The following is a 23,754-nucleotide window of genomic DNA, read 5'->3' as shown; positions in this document are numbered from 1 at the left end:
CAGATCTGATGGTAGCATCGAGAGGTATAAAGCGCGTCTGGTTGCTAGAGGTTTCGCTCAGCAAGAAGGTATTGATTACTTTGAAACCTTTAGTGCTGTCATCAAACAGGCGACCGTCAGATTAGTCTTCTCCATTGTCGTTTTGTGTGGTTGGAAAATTCATCAGGTTGATATCCATAATGCCTTCCTTAACGGTGTTCTTGACGAGGAGGTCTACATGAAATAACCTCCAGGTTTTGTTGATTTTGCTTTTCCCTCTCATGTGTGTCACTTACATAAATCTTTATATGGTTTAAAACAAGCTCCGCGGGCTTAGTATACTCATCTAAATGATTTCCTGTTATCTATTGGTTTCCGTGCATCTAAAGTGGATACCTCATTGTTTATCTTCTTTGTTGGTTTTGATATTTGTTATCTTCTGGTCTACGTTGATGATATTCTGCTTACCGGTAGCAACTCTCTTGTACTATGGTTTTCATTCTTCTTTGTTGGTGCTGATATTTGTTATCTTTTGGTCTACGTTGATGATATTCTGCTTACTGGTAGCAACTCTCTTCTGCTCCAACGCCTCATTCAGCTACTGAGCTCAGAATTTAAGCTTCGCGACTTGGGTTCTATTCATTATTTTTTAGGTATTGAGGTTCAGTTTACTAGTATGGGTCTTATGCTCCGCCAGCATAAATATACACTTGATATCCTCACTCGGGCTGGTATGTTATCTTGCAAATCTGTTGATACTCCTATCTCTACATCCAAGGCTACCATTCTGCCCGATCCATTATTTTCTGATGCTACACGTTTTCGTCAAATTGTGGGTGCTCTTCAATATCTCACTTTTACGCGTCCGGATATTTGCTTTGCTGTTAACAGAGTCTGTCAGTTTATGCATGCTCCTACAGATTCTCATTGGGCTGCCGTGAAACGCATCCTGCGTTATCTTCGGGGTACGACATCCCATGGCTTGCATATTACTCGCAGTTCCTCTTTTCCCTTACATGGTTTTACAGATGCAGATTAGGCAGACAGTGTTGAGGATAGAAAATCTACGGGTGGTTACCTTGTGTTCTTTGGTCAGACGCCGATTTCGTGGAAATCCAGTAAGCAACGCATAGTTGCTCGCTCTTCTACTGAAGCTGAGTGCAAAGCCTTAGCCAATGGCACTGCTGAGGTTATCTAGCTTCAGTACTTATTAACAGATCTCCAGATTCCGTACATGAATCTTGTCTTTCATGCTCGCACAAAACATGTTAAGGTCGATTATCATTTTGTCCGAGATAGAGTTGCCAAGAAAGAAATTCAGATTCGTTTTATTTCCTCTCGGGATCAACTTGTTGATATCTTCACTAAGCCACTTCCTACTTCTTCCTTTACTGCTTTTCATTTCAAGCTTCAGGTTGATCCTCCACACTCAGCTTGAGGGGGCATATTATAGAATATACTTATATAGAAAATATTGTATAGGAAATATTGTCTACATACTCTTGTGTGGTAACCTCCACCATTGCTATTGTATATTACCCTACACATATATATAAGGGTTGGCTAACCATTAGGTTAAGGCTCCTAATTATTCTCAACTTCCTTGGCTTCTTTCTGGTCATGCCTTGCCAATTCCTCTAATAGTATTGCAAATCTCTCCATAACTGGTGCACGTAAGGAAACCAAAAGCATAACCCCACGCTCTTCGTTCTTGAATCGATACGGCAGGACAAAGGTTCCTGCAATATAAATTTCATCTGGCAAAGCCTTAGGTGGCCCAGAGTAAATTGTGTTGCTCCATCCATTGTCCACCTGATCGAACCCAAAACTTGTTAAGTCTGACACGACATATGATTGTAACACTATAGGCTGCCCTTTGGTTATCTCCATTAGATCAGCCAATGATCTCATGTACTCAGTTATTCTATTCTTGGCATTTCTTATCATTTCCAATGCATACCCTAAAGAGTTTAAGCAAAGCTTCCTAGCATTTTGTTGCGATGTCGCGGTCGCACAAATTAATCACCCTAGCTTCAAACACAACACACAAGATAGTATAGAGCAAGCAAGGGGTCGATCCCACAAGGATGTTTCAAGTCAGATTTTTATGTTGTATGTTATGTAATTGGGGGGATTTGGTTTGTGATTATCTAAACTATGGCAGCAATTAAACTAGCAAACAAAATCAATTAAAACCGAAACTTATCAAGAAAAACAAACCTTGGTTGCAAGCACACATCCACCAACAGAAATTAGAACCGATCCTTGAAACGAAAATTGCAGTTTATGTTCTGAAATTTTATCTTTTCTTAACGTTGATTAATTAACGGATCCGCCGTATAACTAATCCTAACCAACAAACAATCAAAGTGTCCGCACTAATGATTCAATTTAATGGCAGCTTTAAGAACTAGATAATTTCATCAAGATTAACATACAAGCTATCCGCAGCTTGTGTCACTTTGTTCAAATGTTCTCCCTAAGTTCAATAACGTAGTTCCGCCACAATTATCAAGCTTAGTTGCCTCACAAGTTCATATATCACAACTCCGGTTTTGATATTAAACTTAGCAATAGATTGTTCACAACAATAACTTAGAGTCCGCTCTAGCAATCATCAACAACAATCATAGGAAATATGCATAGGAAAACAATCATACTCATTCATAACATAAACTGAACATAAAAGGAAGAATAAATCTCACGGTTCTTGAAATCCGAAGGTTTGTTGTGTCCTTGCAACCAAGAAAAGAGCTTAGCCTTGCATAACTATTGAACAACTACTTCTAAAGAATGAAAAGAGCATGATTTTTGGGTTTGTAGAGGAGAGAATTTGTGTTTATTCTCTGCTGGCTGCTGCCTCCTTCTCTCTTTCTTTTTATATGCTAAGAAACCCTAGTCTCTATTTTACAAAATAGTCCTCCCTTGAGTTGGCAGTTTACATTTAAGTACTTCAATAACTATTTTTCCTAAAAGGAGAAATAGCCTTGCATGAAATCTTCAAGCTCTGACTTAGAGGAGCTAAATTGCTGATATAAAAACTTGGATGTCGGTTTAGATGCTTCGGAACGTAATTTGGACTCGTTTCTTCACGAAACCTGTTTGCTGGCAGAATTCAGTTTTCATCTTTGGAAAATCATATCTCCCTCATATGACATCTTTTTTGGCTGAAATGTTGAGCGTTGATAGGTCTTTAAGTTATGAATCCACGAAAATTGAGTTTGCATCAATTCGACTTCTGTAGCTCCAGATATTAAATTTTTAATGGCCAAAGGTCAACACTGACAGAATGCGAGATTTGACTTTGCAGGATGTGATTTCCATGATCTTTCTCTTTTTATTCTTCTTGCATTACATTTCCAGAAAGGTATGGATGTTAGCTTTTTAGTGCCACTGGAATCACTTCATTTCGATCTCTAGAACTCACGCTCTGCACAAAACATCGACTGAACGTCAAATCTGCCAATTACCTCCAATTTACTCCTTTTTGCATCTTTCATCCAAAAATGCCTTTAAAACATAAAACAAAGAATATCAAGGCATTTTATATATAAAACATGGACAAAACATTAGGTAGATGTGGGTGAAACTATCGAATAATATGGTTACATCAAATACCCCCACACTTAGCTCTTGCTCGTCCTCGAGAAAGGATAAATAAAATTAAATTGAAAATAACTATGATCAATCTCTTAATCTCCCATCAATGTCCAAGAATATATGCATTATAAATAAGAATACAATCAAGAATGATAAATAGTATAATTCTCATGAATTCATTTACACGCAAACTTCAAAACTCAATTAATCGTCGGGATTTAAATGAAATCTATGCCATGCCAAAGTGATAGGTCCTCTCATTGATATACACTCCAACACTCATGTGTTTAAGGCTTATGTGTTTAAATCTCTCAAATTCAATCAATGAATATGTTCTACCATAAGCTTGCTCTTCAATCTCATCTTCATTACTAACATATTACAAACAATGCATGAATCAAAAGGTCTTATTTTCTGGTTGTAATGGGGCTAAGGTTAAGGTGAGGTAAAAGAGAGTAAAAGAAAAGGTTCAAACCAGAGAAAGTAGAGCATTCTAAAAAATGATATTTCAAACAAGATATTTCATCAAAGCACATAAATTTTCCATCTTTAATCACCAATGCTTAGCTTCTTTTGATTTCAAGCTTTTTCAACATAAAATCTTAAGAACATAAAGGAACACTTTTTTTTTTCTTTTTTTTTTAACCTTTGGCAACTTTGCCCATCTTTTCATCAAGCATCACTTCTTCTTTCTTTTCACATAATTTCCAACCATAATTCCATGAGATATCATAAGTATATGCTCTACTAATCCTTGGCCAAGGGAAAAGGAAAACATATAAAAAGTTAAGGTTTATACATGGATAAAGCAAAGAAAAGATAAACAAGCTCAAAAAGGGCTTACTAAGGATAATATGCTTTAGGTTGGCTTTTTGGCTCAAGTGGTTAAAATTTCTAATGCCTTTATCATCTTCATGTATATATGTAATGCGAATGTAATCTCAACAAGATATGAAGCAAGTTCTAGAGATACATATCATTGAAAGAATGCACACTCAAAGAATATAATGTTGAAGGCTCAAAAGCTTGCATTGGTATAACACTATAAAGTCAACATGACATATTCTCAAAGTCAATCCCTAAACCAATTCAACCTTAAAATTTGCATGCATACTCCATTTAATTTATATCTTCATCTATCTCAATTAATTCTCATACATAATACTCATATTCTCAAAAACCAATGGGAGTTAAAAAGATCAAACACATTTTTTTTAAAAAAAAAACAACAAAGAAAACTAAAATTAGAAAACTAACATTCTCCCAATACCCCCACACTTAAAACACAACATTGTCCTCAATGTTGAAATAAAAGCAAAGGAACAGAAGAGAATGACAGAAAATAAATTAAAATGCAAAAAAATAAAAGATAAGGAAAAAGAAAGCAAATCTGATTTTTTTTTTGCTGGGTTGCCTCCCAGTAAGCGCTTTTGTTTTATGTCATTGGCTTGACATGTGGCATGCTCATTCTTCATAGATTGGTTCAGCTAACTCTACAGAAGCGGTGAGTTCTGCCTTCCAACCTTCATAGAAAGGTTTCAAACGATGCCCATTGACCTTGAGTACTTTGTTGGTTTCTAAACTTGTAATTTCAACTGCACCATAAGGAAAAACATTAGAAACAACAAAGGGTCCAATCCAACGAGAGCGCAATTTTCCAGGAAAAAGTTTCAAACGCGAATGATAAAGAAGGACTTTGTCTCCAACATGAAACTCCTTTCTTGTAAGCATTCGGTCATGAAGATTCTTTGTCTTTTCTTTGTAAATCCTTGCATTCTCGTAAGCATCATTTCGAATTTCTTCCAACTCTTGCAGTTGCAGTTTTCTTGCAATCCCAGCAGCATCATAATCCATGTTACATTGTCTAATGGCCCAAAAAGCTTTGTGTTCAAGCTCCACCGGTAGATGACATGCTTTCCCATAAATCATTCTATAAGGTGACATTCCTATAGGTGATTTATAAGCAGTCCGATAAGCCCAAAGTGCATCTCCAAGACGTAGACTCCAATCTCGCCGGTTAGGTTGCACTGTTTTCTCCAAAATGGATTTGATTTCTTGATTTGAAATTTCAGCTTGGCCATTCGTTTGAGGATGATATGTTGTGGAAGTTCGATGAGTCACATGATATTTACGTAGCAATGCTTCCATGGAACGATTACAGAAATGAGTGCCACGATCACTAATGATAGCTTTAGGGATTCCAAACCTGTCAAATATATGAGTCCTGACAAAATCTTAAACAACCTTAGCATCGTTAGTTCGTGTGGCTTTCGCCTCAATCCATTTGGACATATAATCAACAGCAAGAAGAATATAAAGATTGCCAAATGAAGAAGGAAATGGACCCATAAAGTCAATACCCCAAACATCAAAAATTTCACTTACAAGAATATTCGTTAAAGGCATTTGATTCTTATGAGTGATATTACCTATTCTTTGGCATTTTTCACATGATTTGCAGAAGTGATATGCATCTTTAAAAATAGAAGGCCAATAGAAACCACTTTCAAGTACCTTGTGGGCTATTCTTTTTGCTCCAAAATGCCCACCACAAGAATGAGAATGAAAAAAAGTGAGAATGGAATGAAATTCATCTTGTGGTACACACCTCCTAACTACTTGATCCGCACAAAATTTCCAAAGGTAAGGATCGTCCTAAAAATAATATTTAGCATCAGCTCGTAACTTATCTTTTTGGGGTTTAGACAAACCTGGAGGGAATTCTTTGGTGACTAAATAGTTTACCAAATCAGCATACCATGGTCTTGTAGAGGAATGCAACATATACAACTGCTCATCGGGGAATGTCTCTCTTATTGTATCGATCTGTATATCCTCGGTCCTCAGCCGACTCAAGTGATCAGCCATATGGTTTTCAACACCTTTTTTGTCTTTGATCTCAAGATCAAATTCTTGTAAAAGCAAGATCCACCTAATCAGTCTTGGTTTGGACTCCTTCTTCTTCAAAAGATACCTGAGAGCTGCATGGTCAGTAAAAACAATGACTTTTGTACCAAGTAGATATGACCTGAATTTTTCAAGAGCAAACACCACTGCAAAAAGTTCCTTTTCAGTTGTATGGTAATTGCATTGTGCTCCATCCAACATGCGAGAAGTATAGGCGATAACATGCAAATTCTTCCCAATTCTTTGCCCAAGCACAACTCCTACCGCATAGTCACTCGCATCACACATTATCTCAAAAGGTTCATCCCAATTTGGTGGTTGGATGATAGGGGCAGATGTGACACGTCTCTTAAGCTCATCATGGGCATCTTTACATGCTTGATCAAAAACAAAATCCACTTCTTTGGCTAATAATTTGCACAAGGGTGCTGTAATCTTCGAGAAATCTTTGATAAAGCGTCGATAGAAACCTGCATGGCCTAGAAAAGAACGAACTTCCCTCACGCATGAGGGGTAAGGCAATGATGAAATAACATCTATCTTAGCTTTATCAACCTCTAATCCATGTGAAGACACAACATGCCCAAGAACTATTCCTTGTTCTACCATAAAATAACACTTTTCATAGTTCAAGACAAGGTTAGTTTCAATGCACCTTTTCAAGATTAAAGATAAATTTTCTAGACATTTATCAAAAGAATCACCATATACCGTGAAATCATCCATAAAAATCTCAATTATTCTTTCAACATAGTCAGAAAAAATACTCATCATGCATCTTTGAAAAGTTGCAGGAGCATTACAGAGACCAAAAGGCATTCTCCTATATGCATATGTACCAAATGGATATGTAAATGTAGTCTTTTCTTGATCCTCGGGATTAATAACAATCTGATTGTATCCACTATATCCATCAAGAAAGCAATAAAAAGACTTACCTGCTAGGCGTTCAAGCATTTGATCCATGAATGGTAATGGGAAATGATCTTTGCGTGTAGAAAGATTGAGCTTTCTGTAATCAACACATATTCTCCATCCACTCGAGATGCGAGTAGGAATGAGCTCATCATTTTTGTTTTTCACCAACGTGATTCCGGTCTTTTTGGGCACCACATGGATTGGCGCGACCCATTTACTGTCAGTGATGGGGTAAATGACTCCTGCATCTAACAATTTCAAAATTTCAGCTTTCACTACCTCCATCATAGGCGGGTTCAACCTCATTTGCATTTCCCTTGTTGGTTTTGCGTTGTCCTCCAATAGTATGTGATGCATACACATTGAGGGACTAATACCCTTGATGTCGGCTAAAGTCCATCCAATGGCCGTCTTGTGATCACACAACAACTTCACAAGTTTTTCCTCTTGCATACTTGTCAAACCTTTTGCTATGATAACGGGAAGTGTATTGTTGTCGCCAATGAATACATACTTCAAATTATCGGGCAAAGGTTTTAATTCTAACTCGGGGGCCTGTAAAATAGATGGCAAAAGCTTTTTATGTGAGAGTACTAAATCAACAAAGACATTACCATGGGGAACGGCTTGCAAAGCTTGTAAGGCCAATACTGATTCGTGCACGTTTTGGGGAACACACACGTGCCTCTCCATCTCTTCTATCTTGGTGAAATTATAGCCATAGCTCAAAGCTATGCTTAATCCATCTTCACAATCAAAATCACAAACTTGCTGCACACACTTATCAATTTGGTCATAACATGTGATAGAATAAACATTGCTATAAGGATATTTCATTACATCATGAAAATTGAATTCAATTTTTTCATCTCCTACTTCCATAGACAAGATATCCTTACCACAATCAATCTTTGTGTTGGCGGTTTTTAAGAATGGTCTCCCAAACAATATAGGAGTGCTGGTTGATGAATCACAAGAATCATGTTCCATATCAAGAATATAAAAATCACATGGAATAACCAAACTATCAATCTTGACTAGGACATCTTCTATCACACCAAGTGGATAAACAAAACTACGATCCGCAAGTTGTATTACAATGCTAGTTTTATTCAAAGGCTCAAGACTAAGAGAATCATAAACATGTTTGGGCATAACACTAATGGATGCACCTAAATCGCATAAAGCTCTTTTAAAACTAGCATTACCAATAACACATGGGATAGTAAACGCACCTGGGTCTTTTTGTTTTAAAGGCAGATTCTTTTGAACAACGGCAGATACAACTTCACCCATACTTACCGTTTCATGACCTGTCAGTTTGAAAGCTCTCTTGGTAGTACACAACTCCTTCAAGAATTTTGCATACTTGGGAATTTGCTTGATAGCATAAAGCAAAGGAATGTTGAGTTCTACTTTCTTGAAAACCTCTAAAATCTCTTTTTCTTTGTCCTCTTTCTTTGACCTACAAGAACTCACAGGAAAGGGTGGAATTGTTTTAAAACTGGAATTCATTGAGTGAGGAGTTACCTTTGGAGTGTTGGTCTTTATTTCAGTTTGTGGAGGAGGAGGATGTTTCTTCTTTGTACTCAATTCAGTTTCTATCTCTTCTTCTTCCTCCATCTCAATTTGTTTCGACCTTTTCTCTTCAATTTCTTTCCCACTTCGCAGCATGATCGCACTAACACTCTCTTTTGGATTCAATGCTTGGGAGAGCAGCTTTCCATTCATTTGTGCTTCCAATTTCCCCACACTTGAAGCTACTTGCCCCATTTGCTTCTCCAAGTTGTGAATACTTGACCTTGTTTCCTGTTGAAAAGACATGACATTTTGTTGCAAGGTCACAGTGTTAGAAGCCAAAGTTTTCATCATCTCACGAAGATCATCACTGGATGACGACCCCATTACATTGGAGTTTGTGAATGAAGGGGGTTGTCTTGCTTGATAATTTTGTTGGGGCAGAAATCCATGGGGATGGAATTGTCGGCCTTGATTGCCTTGTTGAGGTGGGTTCCCATAACATAAGTTTGGATGATCTCTCCATCTGGGATTGTACATGTTGGAAAAGGGATCATATTTATGCTGGGACTGTCCATTGAATCCTCCATCAACTGCATGAATCTGTTCAATGTAATCTTCTTGCATTGTTGGGCACACATCCGAGGGATGTCCTTGTAAGGAACATATGCTACAAACTTTCACCTGCTGTACATTTCCACAAGCCAAAGAACGCACAAGAGAAGTAAGATCATTAACTTTATTTTCTAGGTTAGAAATACTTACCTCATTTACTTGTTTGTTTGCGAAGTCTCCACGCGTGCTAAATTGTTTCGAGTTGGCTGCCATGTTTGAGATCAATTGGCGTGCAGCCTCAAGTGTCTTATCCACCAATGCGCCTCCACTTGCAGCATCAATGATATTACGGTCAGTAGGCATCAATCCTTCATAGAAATATTGAATGAGCAGCTGATTGGGTATTTGATGATGAGGACATTGAATGCAGAGTTGCTCAAATCTTTCCCAATATTCAGAGAGTGTCTCTCCATGAGATTGCCGAATCCCACATATTTCTTTCCTTATGTTGGCAACTCGAGATGCTGGGAAATACTTCTCAAGGAAAATCTTCTTCATGGCATTCCAAGTTCCAATAGATCCTGGGAGAATAGAGAAAAGCCATGCCTTTGCTGCTCCCTTCAAAGAGAAAGGGAAAGCTTTCAACTTAACTTGTTCTTCATCAACTCCATTCGGTTTCATGCCACCACAAACCATATGAAACTCCTTGAGATGAGTATGAGGATCTTCTCCTGCAAGACCATTAAATGTTGGTAACAAATGTATAAAACCAGATTTGAGCTCAAAGTTTACATTATTGTCAATGTTTATGCACAATGGTTGATTTTCCACATTAGGAGCAGCAAGCTCCTTGAGTGTTTGTTGCCGTGCAACCGCCATGGTGTTGAGGCGAGCTTCCTTTCTTAACCTGCGTAAAGTGCTTTCTATTCCAAGATCAACCTGCACTTGAATTTGATTAGTAGAACGGGTCACAGGCATAAATTGCTATGAAAACTCAAAAGAAAGTAACCACACAAGAGATCGAAAACAATGCAAATTGTACGAAAATCCTATGGTAGAAAACTAAAACTATCTAAAAACACTAGAAAACAGTGGAATTTGGCCTCAATAGGGTGGGGCTAGTGATATATCACTAGTCCTGTTCAGAACGTCGTTTCTCTTCAGGAAACAAAAGGAAAATACCTAATTCCACCAAAAACTCTGTTTTGAACAGTACCGTGCTGCAAGTGAACAGTACCGTTGCAAGCAAAAATTCTGTTTCTCTTTTTTTTTTTGAATCACAGCAAATAAAAATAACAGTACAAGCACAAGAATCAACTAAAATTACCTCCTCGGCAACGGCGCCAAAATTTGTTGCGATGTCGCGGTCGCACAAATTAATCACCCTAGCTTCAAACAGAACACACAAGATAGTATAGAGCAAGCAAGGGGTCGATCCCACAAGGAAGTTTCAAGTCAGATTTTTATGTTGTACGTTATGTAATTGGGGGGATTTGGTTTGTGATTATCTAAACTATGGCAGCAATTAAACTAGCAAACAAAATCAATTAAAACCGAAACTTATCAAGAAAAACAAACCTTGGTTGCAAGCACACATCCACCAACAGAAATTAGAACCGATCCTTGAAACGAAAATTGCAGTTTATGTTCTGAAATTTTATCTTTTCTTAATGTTGATTAATTAACGGATCCGCCGTATAACTAATCCTAACCAACAAACAATCAAAGTGTCCGCACTAATGATTCAATTTAATGGCAGCTTTAAGAACTAGATAATTTCATCAAGATTAACATACAAGTTGTCCGCAGCTTGTGTCACTTTGTTCAAATGTTCTCCCTAAGTTCAATAACGTAGTTCCGCCACAATTATCAAGCTTAGTTGCTTCACAAGTTCATATATCACAACTCCGGTTTTGATATTAAACTTAGCAATAGATTGTTCACAACAATAACTTAGAGTCCGCTCTAGCAATCATCAACAACAATCATAGGAAATATGCATAGGAAAACAATCATACTCATTCATAACATAAACTGAAAATAAAAGGAAGAATAAATCTCACGGTTCTTGAAATCCGAAGGTTTGTTGTGTCCTTGCAACCAAGAAAAGAGCTTAGCCTTGCATAACTATTGAACAACTACTTCTCAAGAATGAAAAGAGCATGATTTTTTTGGGTTTGTAGAGGAGAGAATTTGTGTTTATTCTCTGCTGGCTGCTGCCTCCTTCTGCTCTCCCTCTTTTCTGCTGGCTCTGCCTCCTTCTCTCTTTCTTTTTATATGCTAAGAAACCCTAGTCTCTATTTTACAAAATAGTCCTCCCTTGAGTTGGCAGTTTACATTTAAGTACTTCAATAACTATTTTTCCTAAAAGGAGAAATAGCCTTGCATGAAATCTTCAAGCTCTGACTTAGAGGAGCTAAATTGCTGATATAAAAACTTGGATGTCGGTTTAGATGCTTCGGAACGTAATTTGGACTCGTTTCTTCACGAAACCTGTTTGCTGGCAGAATTCAGTTTTCATCTTTGGAAAATCATATCTCCCTCATATGACATCTTTTTTGGCTGAAATGTTGAGCGTTGATAGGTCTTTAAGTTATGAATCCACGAAAATTGAGTTTGCATCAATTCGACTTCTGTAGCTCCAGATATTAAATTTTTAATGGCCAAAGGTCAACACTGACAGAATGCGAGATTTGACTTTGCAGGATGTGATTTCCATGATCTTTCTCTTTTTATTCTTCTTGCATTACATTTCCAGAAAGGTATGGATGTTAGCTTTTTATTGCCACTGGAATCACTTCATTTCGATCTCTAGAACTCACGCTCTGCACAAAACATCGACTGAACGTCAAATCTGTCAATTACCTCCAATTTACTCCTTTTTGCATCTTTCATCCAAAAATACCTTCAAAACATAAAACAAAGAATATCAAGGCATTTTATATATAAAACATGGACAAAACATTAGGTAGATGTTGGTGAAACTATCGAATAATATGGTTACATCACATTTGTTAAAGCTACTGGCAAAGCTAGCACGTTACCATAATATCATTTCGGTAATGGAGGGTTAAATTTGGAACGTGCGTTGACAAGTATTTGCATACGCATCTCCTCATTAGGGTTAGCTTGAGATGCTCTGGCATCGCATCTCCATAAGCATGCACTTATTACCTCAAAATTTGAACATGGGTGTAAATGAGAAGGAATCCATCTACGAATGTTGGATAATTCCTTGCGGTTAAGAATAAAACTACGGTGGGCTACAGCGTGAACCTCGCCGCGGAATTCAGGCACCTTGGCTATAGGATCAACAGCAACAGGAGCATCATTACCATATTCATTGTGTCTGCATGTAACTCGTGGCGGATTCCTAGCACAGAGGAGTTCCCTTTGCCACACAGGTAGAATTGAAGGGGATAGAGCACCTCGTGCAATCTCACCTATGGCATTCAATAACTGAAGCATGCCGAGTCCATCACTCATTAGGTGATTAAAACGGAGCCCAAGTACAAAACCACCACACTTCAAGCGTGTCACCTGTTAATATAATGTAAAATTATTAATACTTTATGAGAATGTAATTGATGGAATATTACCATCATTGTTTTAATTATATTTTTGAATTTTCTCGATAATAATAATAATAATAATAATAATAATAATAATAATAATAATAATAATAATAATAATGAAAGAATAAATAAACATGAGCCAATAATGTCCTATACGTACCTGAAAAAGCAATAATGGGGTATTGAGAATCTCTTCTGATCCTGGGACGCTGTAAAGAAGTTCCTGAAAGCATGGGAATGGAGATGCAATTGGATCACCAAACTGCTCGACCGTGGCATCGGCATCGGCTTCGATGAACAAGACACCCTCACCAGTACACTCTACTATAAGCTTATTGTCTGGCCCTTGTCTAATCCTACCAGCAAAAGGGTAATAATACACAAGTGCCTGCACAATTGCCTCCTTTATTACCTTCACAGGATCTTTCCCTTGCATTGATGGATTGTGTAACCTGGTGATTGAAATTGGAGGTATAGTTGGCGATCAATATCAGAAAGCTGTCTGAATTCATGGACTCGTGAATCATTGACTCTTACAAGTCCCAACTATTACGCTGGATGGGATTAAAATTTATCGGTTCTAACCGACCTTGCTTAAAATGAGAAAAGGCCATCTTTATTATCCTTTCATATTTCTCGAAATATTATCCCATGCGGTCCCATTTTGAGCCTCGTTACATATTTTCTTTAAAAAAGAAATCCTGACTAGGATCACACCCTACACTGGGGATAAATGAGAGATATTTTGAAGACACTATAGAATTAATGGATAAAAGAAAGGTTTAGAACAAAAGTCCAATGATTGAGAAAGGGCTAGAACAAGAAAAGCCATAGATTGAGGGTCATCCAAGAAAACTTTGAGAGAGGCTATGTAAAAGAAAAAAGAGTGGAATGGAAGGAGAATGTCTATCAATTCTAAGAGGGGCAAAAGAGGTTTCAGTTGAAGAAAGACAAAGCAAATGCCAAAAGTCAAAAAAAAAATCAAGCTTCATATCTTTTGGTGTGTCTATGATAAAGTCCCTAGTGTCTTCAAAAAGATTAGATTGGTTATTCATCAAAGAAAAGTTGGATTAGCATTATGACCTATGTTAAGAGAATTCTGATCTCTGAAATTAAGGTTATATATCACTTTCTCTACAATGACATCAAGAGAAAGAGAGTTGATGAATAGTTAAAGTTGATCCTAGGTCTTTGAAACCCTCAAACACCTTTTGAGCCTGAATCTTCCTTTCTTTCATAGCCATGAACTATAGCTTGCATTTCGTGCTTTAAAAAGCCATTTTTAATCAAGTAAGCAATTTGAACCGATAAATGGCGCTCTCAAAACTTGAAGAGCTTTTCCATAAGAGTCATGGCTTCATGGATTAAGCTACTTGTTATTATGCATGCTGATAAAATTGGTGCTAAAAAAGAAAATAATCTTTCTTGATGAATCCTCAAGTTTTGACTTGAGTCTTTTGTTTCTTGAAATTCATAGAAGGTCACCTCATCGCAAACCATCAAAAGATATACCCAAGATCAAAGATTAAAACTGATACAAAGAACCATGAAAAATGTCATTTTAATCTTACAATGGGTCATTTCTGTTTTCAAAATACAAGACAATCAAAGGACTGCATTGAATAATGTGTGTTGGATCTTTGATCGAAGAAGCTTGAAATTAAAAAAAAACGGACATCTCTCTGATTTCATTTCAACAATTAGACTTGAATAGACATGACCGTTGAAATATGAGATTTGATTCCAAAACAAGAAAGATTATCAAACAAGATGAATATCGATCAAATTTGCAAAATCCTTGCTAAGAATGACATCAACATTTCTCGACACTTCTTGAAAAGTTAACCACCTGGGGGCAATACTGTGGACCCTGAGAAGGAAAACAAGCAGTATTTAGATCAGCTAGGGGGTAATGAAAGATTATTAAAGGATGAATTGGTGAGTTGGGGACAATGGTGTTCAAATAAGGACAATTATTAAACGAGCACATTCAGATCATGCTTGGAAAATATTGTTCAAGGAACAATCCATGATCCAATAAACCTCAGCAGCAATGGAGAGTAAAGATGTACCTGAAGGACATCTTTATATTGTCATTTAGGGTTTAACCTCTGAAACATGGTTGTAATTCCTGACAGATGTTATCGTGCGGTTGTATTTGAATGAATGTTAAAAAAAGCACCCACCCACCAAGACTGACGGTGGGACTATCTGTTTTGAAGCTCAAAGGTGCACTTCACCGCATGAATATGGGTGATAAATTGAACATCATTGATAGTTCCAATGCATTTCTTTTCATGATCTGATTAGATGGGTGAGAACTTTTTGAGGAAAACATTGAGCTTACAATGATGAGCTTTTACGACAAGCTATGGGATGCATGCTTAGATGACTTGATAGTTTCCAAGAAGGTTGATGATAACATATACTTGAAAGGTATGTTTCAATTAGAGGCAAGTTCATGATTGATTGACCATCTTGATGGGTGTTGGTATGATGCATGTAATCAATCAGAGGATAATTCTCAGAAGAATCCAGGAGAGAAAATCCTTTATAATTAATCGAGCAACGCCACACTTGGGGGCAGGGTCAAGCTTGATAAACAACGAGAGCAGTAACCGTCGAAGACAACCTAAGATAGGCACTACATTTACAACTGAGTGATGGCTAGCACATGAATGAGCCAATGCATTGAAAGAATAAATAAGGCTTTGAAATGCAAACAAAGGCACCCTTATGACGATGGAATATCAAAGAGGAGGGAATTATATTTCAAATAAGGTAAGGATGCATACATGTCATCTAACCTCAAAGAATTGCATACATTTTTGAATTATTATAGGAAAATCCTCAATGAAGTCCAGCAAGATTGTGGATAGAAAGAATCATTGAGTCGATAATAACAAAGAATCGGTTTAGATCTTGGAATGAGAAGAGAATGAGATGAACCCTACTAGTATGAGAATCTTAAAGAAAAGAGGAGATCAACCCTATCATCAAGAGGAGTCTTCAAGTCAACCTTACAATCAGGAAGCGCCGTTTGTCAGCCTTATCCTATTAAGACTTCACCTGCCAAGTCTTTTTGCCAGGTAAATCATCTTTTTCTGGGGAGGTCACCCATTATAATGAAACCATCACCTTCTATCTGGGTAGGTCACCCATCATAATGAGACCATTATCTTCCATTTGGGTAGGTCGCCCATTATAACAAGACCACCTTTCATCTTTCCATTTGGGTAGGTCTCCAATCATAATGAGATCATCATCTTTTTCTAGGTAGGTCACCCATTACAATGAGACCAATTCATATTTTGATCATCTTGCATGTGGATAGGTCACCCATCATAATGAGACCATTATTTTTTTTTCTCCGGGTAGGTCACCCATCACAATGAGACCATCATTTTTTCCATTTGGGTAGGTCACCCATCATAATGAGACCATCATCTTTCATCTGGTTAAGTCACCCATTACAATGAGACCACACACACATCTTTGTATTGGTTCTGGTTAAAAGAGATCGCTAGATGGGATCTCAGGTTAACCCAACCACACATAGAGTTTAGCTTAGGTTAAAAGGAAATCACCAGATGGGATTTCAGGGACCGAGCTACACCCCAATTTTGGTACTGGTTAAAGGAGATCGCCGGATGGGATCTCAAGTTAACCCAATCAAAAGGGCAGGTGGCCCGTGAAAATAGACCAACGTGAGTATGTGTGGGGAGGTCGCCCCTGAAAATAGACCACAATGAGAATATGTGAGCAGGTCGCCCTTGAAAATAGACCAGTGTGAGTATGTGTGGGGAGGTTGCCCCTGAAAATAGACCACAATGAGAATGTGTGGGTAGATCGCCCTTGAAAATAGATCAGCTTGAGTATGTGTGGGCAGGTCGACCGTGAAAATAGACCAGCGTGAGAATGTGTGGGCAGGTCACCCCTGAAAATAGACCAGTGTGAAGTGTGTGGGCAGGTCGCCCTTGAAAATAGACCACTTTTCTTCAAAATGGGTAGGTCACCCAAGATAATGAGACCACTTTCTTTTGAAAAGTGAAGTCCTTGGCTGAGTGGATCACTCAATAAGCAAGGAAGACCTTTTGTTTTCTTTACAAGCTTACTATGCAAAACATTGAGAAATTTTTGCTTCGTAAGCATTGTAAAGAGGGGGCATCTGTTGCTACCTAATTTTTTACCCATGTTTTTGATAAATTTTCAGAAAAAATCAAAAATAGCAAAAAACAACGAAAACCCCCAAAAAATGTATTTTGATATATTTGCATCATTTTTAGCATTTTCAACGTCATCTTAGAAGAATTTAAATTTTCAAAGGTATTTCGAGCGCGTTCAACTTTTAACGCGTTAATTTTACAATCACTGATTTTTTGAGTCGACGTTGATATTGCTCGCTTTAAAAAATACAAAAAAAATAAGAAAAATCAAAATTACAAAAAAAAAAAGAGAAAAGAAAAGAATAGAAAAAGAAAAATTGAGGGACCAGTTTGGAAACCTAGGAATACTTCTTCTATAAATACCATGCTACAGTGAAATAGTGAAGGGGGAGAAAAATTTACAGGCATGGAGGCGGAGAAAATTTGAGAGGAAAAGGGGCAGAAAAAAATAAGCCCTAAACCTAAATAGTTTCTCCGAAGCCGCCACTCTCCCTTCCCTATTCATCCTCTACAAGCCATCTTCCCTACAAAGAGGGAGAACCCCACAAAACACAGGCCCTTCTCCTGTAAGAAAAACAAACCGACCCCCCTCCCCTTTGATCTTCTTCTTCCCTCTTTAGCTGGCCACACAGACCCGGCCGCAAGAGGCTGCTCAACCTTGTCTTCTCAACACAGCTCCTCTCCAGACCACCACAACTTAGCCACAATTGTCGTTTCCCCCCCTCCTGTGGTTTTCAGACCCTCTCACGGTTCCCGTCTCACTAGAGCCGCCTCTCGTTTTGGCTCCTACCCCGGCCAGACCTCACAGATTGTCCCTCTCCATCACCAACAGTCCTCTACTGCCTCAACGCCGACTAAAAGAGAAAGAGAGGAGAAGGGACCGAGCTTAATGTGGTCCGTTCCCCCTCCTTAGACCCCTGTTTGCCTCACTGCCGACCAAAGAAGAACGAGGGGTCAACGATTTTCCCGATCCAGTGGGTATCCGGCCGCGCGAGTCGCGGGTGAGCTACTCCTCACTCCACAGTGAAAGAAAAAGCTAAAACAGACTTGTTTGTGTGCGTTTTTGGGTGTTTTGCAGGTAACGGCGCTGTTCACAGTCGACAGGAGGGTGAAGAGGGAAGGAAGCCATTACGGATCTCCCCATGCTTTTTGGATGTCGCGGCGGCGTGTGAACCCACGCGCTGCCAGTTGCGGTGGCGCGTGAAGTAGACGCGCCGCCACCGCTCCTGCAGTTCCTAGACTTTTTAGGGACCTTTTTGTAATGGTTACATGTTTGAACATGTATTTAAATTACTGTTGGTTTTTTTGTTTAAGTTATATTATTTTGTAAAATGAGGGTGTATGAAAATAGAATGAGAATGGATATGTGTGCGTGAATGTACTTTCTTTTATGTATATTTTTTAATTATAAAATCAAAAAGAAAGGAAAAGGAATTAATTATTTAATTTGAATATGGATAAATATCTCAAGGAGAAATAAAATAATGTTATATTTTCCATGAAAATGTAAGAACATGTTTCTACATATATTCTGGGATTTAATAGCTGATTTATTAAAACCTTAGAATTTGATTAATATTTCAAATTTTCAAATCACATTAAACCGCGAAGCAGCTTACCAGGTAGGGTGTGCTAAGGGTGCTAATTATAGTTTACTTCGTGGATAAGAGTACTCCTAAGATAAAATAAATCTTTTTGTATGGATAAGAGTACTCTTAAGATATCTTTCACGTATCATAATTTATTTTTTTCAAATCAAGTCATCCACGTCGAAACCGATCATGTCTTATAGTTTACTTCGTGGAATTCGAATTTCCAATAATAACATAACCGATCAATATTAAGCAACATGATAGTGAATACACTACAAGGTTTTCACAGTTTTACCGATAGACACATTCCGTTAGTGTGTGATTAGAAGTTCGTCGGTGATTTATTTACCGACGTCCTCACCGACGGATTATGTTCGTCGCCTTTTCCTTTGTCGGTGAATTCCCATTCCGTCGCTATATCGGTCGGAAAAAAAAAACCTGACAATGTCTCGTTTTGGTTGGGGGGAGAGGGTAGTAGTAATTAAAAAAAAAAAAACTAACCAACTAACTGTTTTTGTTTTTAAAAACCATTTGGCAAAACTGTTATTACTAGGATGGCAGAGTAAGGGGGAATGACTCTTGAGACGCATCTTAGTAAACATTTTCTAATGGTTATTTGCAATATTCATAACAAGGCCTATTAGAATACTTCTTGAAATATTCAGGTTTACAAACTCTCGTATTGTTATCACTTGGTTCTGCTCATATACTCATTTAACAAATATTCTTAAACCTTCATTTTCACACACACACTTTAACATATAATTGTGGGTTGCACATTGGATTATTACATTATTTATGTTCTTTTGTTAAAGGTAACAACTAAGGGATAGAGATAGTCTATAATTTGCAAAAAAAAAAAAAACAAAAACAAAAAAAAAAGAAGAAGAAAATGATGATAATAAAAACATAGATAAGTTTGATTTCGTAGCCTCCCTAACCTAAGCAATTATGCCCGAAGGGGTGTTTTAACACCTAATACCCTAAAGTCAACTGACTTGGGAGCTATTGGCCCAAAGCTTTTGGTCGTGTCAGTGGGTTTGTTTGACCGGCTGAGAAAGGAGAGGGACAATGGTGGAGCGACTGTTTGAGAGTTAAATGGGAGACGGGAGCAGCTGAGTCTGTTTGAGAGAGATGAGGGAAGAGACGGGGCTCTGTCGAAGAAGAAGAGAGGATGAGTGGCTACCTTTTGTTGGCTAGGAGAGGGGGAATGGAGGCGGTGTCCGGCGGCTCTCTGGCTTTTGGCTAAAAGAGAGGGGATTGGCTGGAGGCTTGGGAAGAAAAAAAATATATCAAAAGGGAGGGGCCCCAGATTGTTGGCTTGTTTTTGGCCAAGGACGGGGGCAGCCACTGTAGCCTTTTTTTAATAAAGAGAATAGGGTTAGGTTTTTTGTTTGCCCTCTATTTTTATCTCTAAAATTCTCTCTTCTTCATTTTTTTTTTCTATATGGCCGGGTGTTCTTTTTATATAGAAAATCTCTACACGTGCTATTTAAAGAAATATTACAATAATTATTGCAGAGATTGTCTACTATAACTAGCACTCAAATCCTATATATATGGTATTTTTTTAATTGTAGTGATTATTTTTCCTAACCAGCACAAATCAAATCATATATCTATGGTATTTTATATTGCAGTAATTATATATGATTCAATAATTATCTCCTTGATATATTGTTTCCTTAACCCTGATGCTCTATGTTACCGCCACATGTAAGCCCTTATTATTATTATTATTATTATTATTATTTATTTTAATTTTTTATTTGAAAATTTATCAAAATATGGGTCAAAAATTGGATAGCAACAGATGCCCCCTCTTTACAATGCTTACGATGCAAAACTCCTCAATGTTTTGTATAGTAAGCTTGTAAAGAAAAATAAAATAAAATAAAAGTATTCCTTGCTAGCTGAGTGATCCACTCATCCAAGGACTTCACTTTTTAAAAGAAAATTGTCTCGTTATCATGGGTGACCTGTCCATTTTATTTTTTAAAGAAAATTGGTCTATTTTCATGGGTGACCTGCCCACACAAACTCAAACCTGGTCTATTTTTAAGGGCGACCTGCCCACATACTCATGCTGGTCTATTTTCACGGGCGACCTACCCCTTTGATTGGGTTAACTTAAGATCCCATCTAGCGATCTCCTTTAACCCAAAGCAAAGTCGGTGTGTAACTCGGTCAACCTGAAATCCCATCTGGCGATTCCCTTTAACCAAAGCTAAACTCTGTGCGTGGTTGGCTTAACCTGAGATCCTATCTGGCGATCTCCTTTAACCAAAACCAATACAAAAATGTGTGTGTGGTCTTATTATGACGGGTGACCTACCCAAATGCAAGATGGTCTCATTCTGACGGGTGACCTACCCAAATGCAAGATGGTCTCATTGTGATGGGTGACCTACCCAAGTGGAGAGAAGGGAAGAATAGTCTCATTCTTATGGGTGACCTACCCAGGGGAAGAATGGCCTCATTATAATGGGTGACCTACTCAAGTAAAAAAAAAAGATGGAGAATGGTCTCATTCTAATGGGTGACCTACCCAAGTTGAAAGGGGGAAGAGTGGTCTCATTCTTATGGGTGACCTACCCAAGGGGAAGAATGGCCTCATTATAATGGGTGACCTACCCAAGTAAAAAAAGATGGAGAATGGTCTCATTCTAATGGGTGACCTACCCAGAAAAGATGGTCTCATTGTGATGGGTGACCTACCCAAGTGGAGAGAAGGGAAGAATAGTCTCATTCTTATGGCTGACCTACCCAGGGGGAAGAATGGCCTTATTATAATGGGTGACCTACCCAGGTAAAAAAAAGATGGAGAATGGTCTCATTCTAATAGGTGACCTACCCAGAAAAAATGGTCTCATTGTGATGGGTGACCTACCCAAGTGGAAAAGGGAAAGAGTGGTCTCATTCTTATGGGTGACCTACCTAGGGGGAAGAATGACCTCATTATAATGGGTGACCTACCCAGGTAAAAAAAAAAAGGATAGAGAATGGTCTTATTCTAATGGGTGACCTACCCAGAAAAAACGGTCTTATTGTGATGGGTGACCTACCCAATTGGAAAAGGGGAAGAGCGGTCTCATTCTTATGGGTGACCTACCCAGGGGGAGAATGACCTCATTATAATGGGTGACCTATCCAGGTAAAAAAAAGGATGGAGAATGGTCTCATTCTAATGGGTGACCTACCCAGAAAAAATGGTCTCATTGTGATGGGTGACCTACCCAAGTGGAAAAGGGGAAGAGTGGTCTCATTCTTATGGGTGACCTACCCAGGGGGATGAATGGCCTCATTATAATGGGTGACCTACCCAGGTAAAAAAAATGGAGAATGGTCTCATTCTAATAGGTGACCTACCCAGAAAAAATGATGGTCTCATTGTGATGGGTGACCTACCCGTTTTGAATTTCAAAAGAAATTATCTTACCTCGAGGAATGAAGCAGTGCTGGTTCACAATTCATATTCTTTTCCGTAGTTCCATTGACCTGACATTCCGTATCTCAGCGAGTCCCAAAACTTGGAACTATTTGGCTTTCGTCACATCTTTCATGACAGGTTAGTGTTATGATAATATAGCATGCATGTTTTTGTTTACCTATTTTTGGAAACCTAGGTCCCCCTTTTCGTTGTAGCCTTCTTCGAGCTCCTGTTTTCATTTGTTTGCCCGACCTATCCTCTTGAACTGGAATATGCTCCATGCGCTATATGTCCTATCCTTCTTATGCTTGGTGAAGAGATCTATAGTTTCTTATGGGGCCCTTTCTTGCTCCATTGAATAGTCTTTCATTATACTTTTGCAGATGTTTTAATCGTCTTTTTCCATTTTTAAGAAATTATTTTCAGAGAAAAACTCAAAGGATCTGGTTTTATTCATGAAAACTGAAACTTTTAATGCAATCATCATATTTTGTTTTAAGCAACTCTCATAAAAGGTGTTTCAACAATTCTATAATGATAACCCTTTGGGCTTTGGTTCACTAATAGACCCCTATGTGCGCTTTTTGCCCCCTAGTGTGGTGTACAAAACCTATCAGGTTTAAATTTGGTTTAGGATCCCTCCAATTTTGAGAATGGATGGAGTCATCTTCTTAGTCATGTGTAAAAACAGTTTTTTAAAGTAAAAGATTTTGAATGCTATGAGATCATGCGCTTTATGAAGAAAAGGTTTTTTACAGAGAGAATTCATGGCCGAACTTTATTTTATGGATCCAGAAGCATAGTATTTCTTTATAGAGTCAGCATTCACAGGTCTAACTAGATCTTCTCAATCCATTCTAGATAACAATAAAGCTCCTCCCGAGAACGCTTTCTTTACCATGTAAAGGCCCTTATTGTTTGGCGTCCATTTACTCTGATCTTCTCCTGGTAAAGGCTATATTTTCTTTAGTATAAAATCTCCTTCATGGAATCCTCGAGGTCAGACCTTCTTATCATATGATTTGGTCATCCGTGATGATGATAGATTGCAGCTATCCTCTTTTTACTTATCAGATTCAACTATTCATATCTAACTTTTACTCATCCCACTTCTTCTAAACTCAAAGTCTACCAATACTCTTAATGAGGGGGTTTCCACTTCTAAAGGCATCACCGCCTCCATTCTATATACCAAAGTGTACGGTGTGGCTCCTGTTGAAGTTCGGATTGCGGTGCGGTACGCATGAAGGGCATATGGCAACATCTCATGCCAATCCTTGTAGGTGACTACCATATTCGAAATAATCTTCTTTGACATTTTTCTTAGCAGCTTCTACCGAACCATTCATCTTTGGCCTATAAAACGAGGAATTGGAATGCTTGATTTTCCATTTAGCACAGAGTTCTATTATCATCATGCTATTGAAGTTTTGGGCATTATTAGTTATAATATTTTCTAGTGGACCATATCGACAGATCAAATCTCTTTCCAAAATTTTTTTACCACCTTTTGC

At 38.0% G+C, this 23,754-nt stretch overlaps 1 non-coding gene and 1 pseudogene across 1 annotated transcript; one reads left to right on the top strand and one right to left on the bottom strand.

Annotated features, from left to right (window-relative positions):
- Positions 1 to 1,563: 1,563 nt before the first annotated feature.
- Positions 1,564 to 23,534, bottom strand: LOC133673519 (benzyl alcohol O-benzoyltransferase-like; annotated as a pseudogene).
- Positions 9,881 to 9,987, top strand: LOC133681234 (small nucleolar RNA R71). The gene has a single exon (XR_009836472.1). It is a non-coding gene; the product is annotated as a small nucleolar RNA R71 (small nucleolar RNA).
- Positions 23,535 to 23,754: the final 220 nt, after the last annotated feature.

This window comes from Populus nigra, chromosome 1, assembly GCF_951802175.1.
Source record: "Populus nigra chromosome 1, ddPopNigr1.1, whole genome shotgun sequence".
Lineage (NCBI taxonomy): Eukaryota > Viridiplantae > Streptophyta > Magnoliopsida > Malpighiales > Salicaceae > Populus > Populus nigra.
The sequence above is the reverse complement of the archived record's forward strand: the minus strand, read 5'-3'. Positions and strand labels throughout refer to the sequence as shown.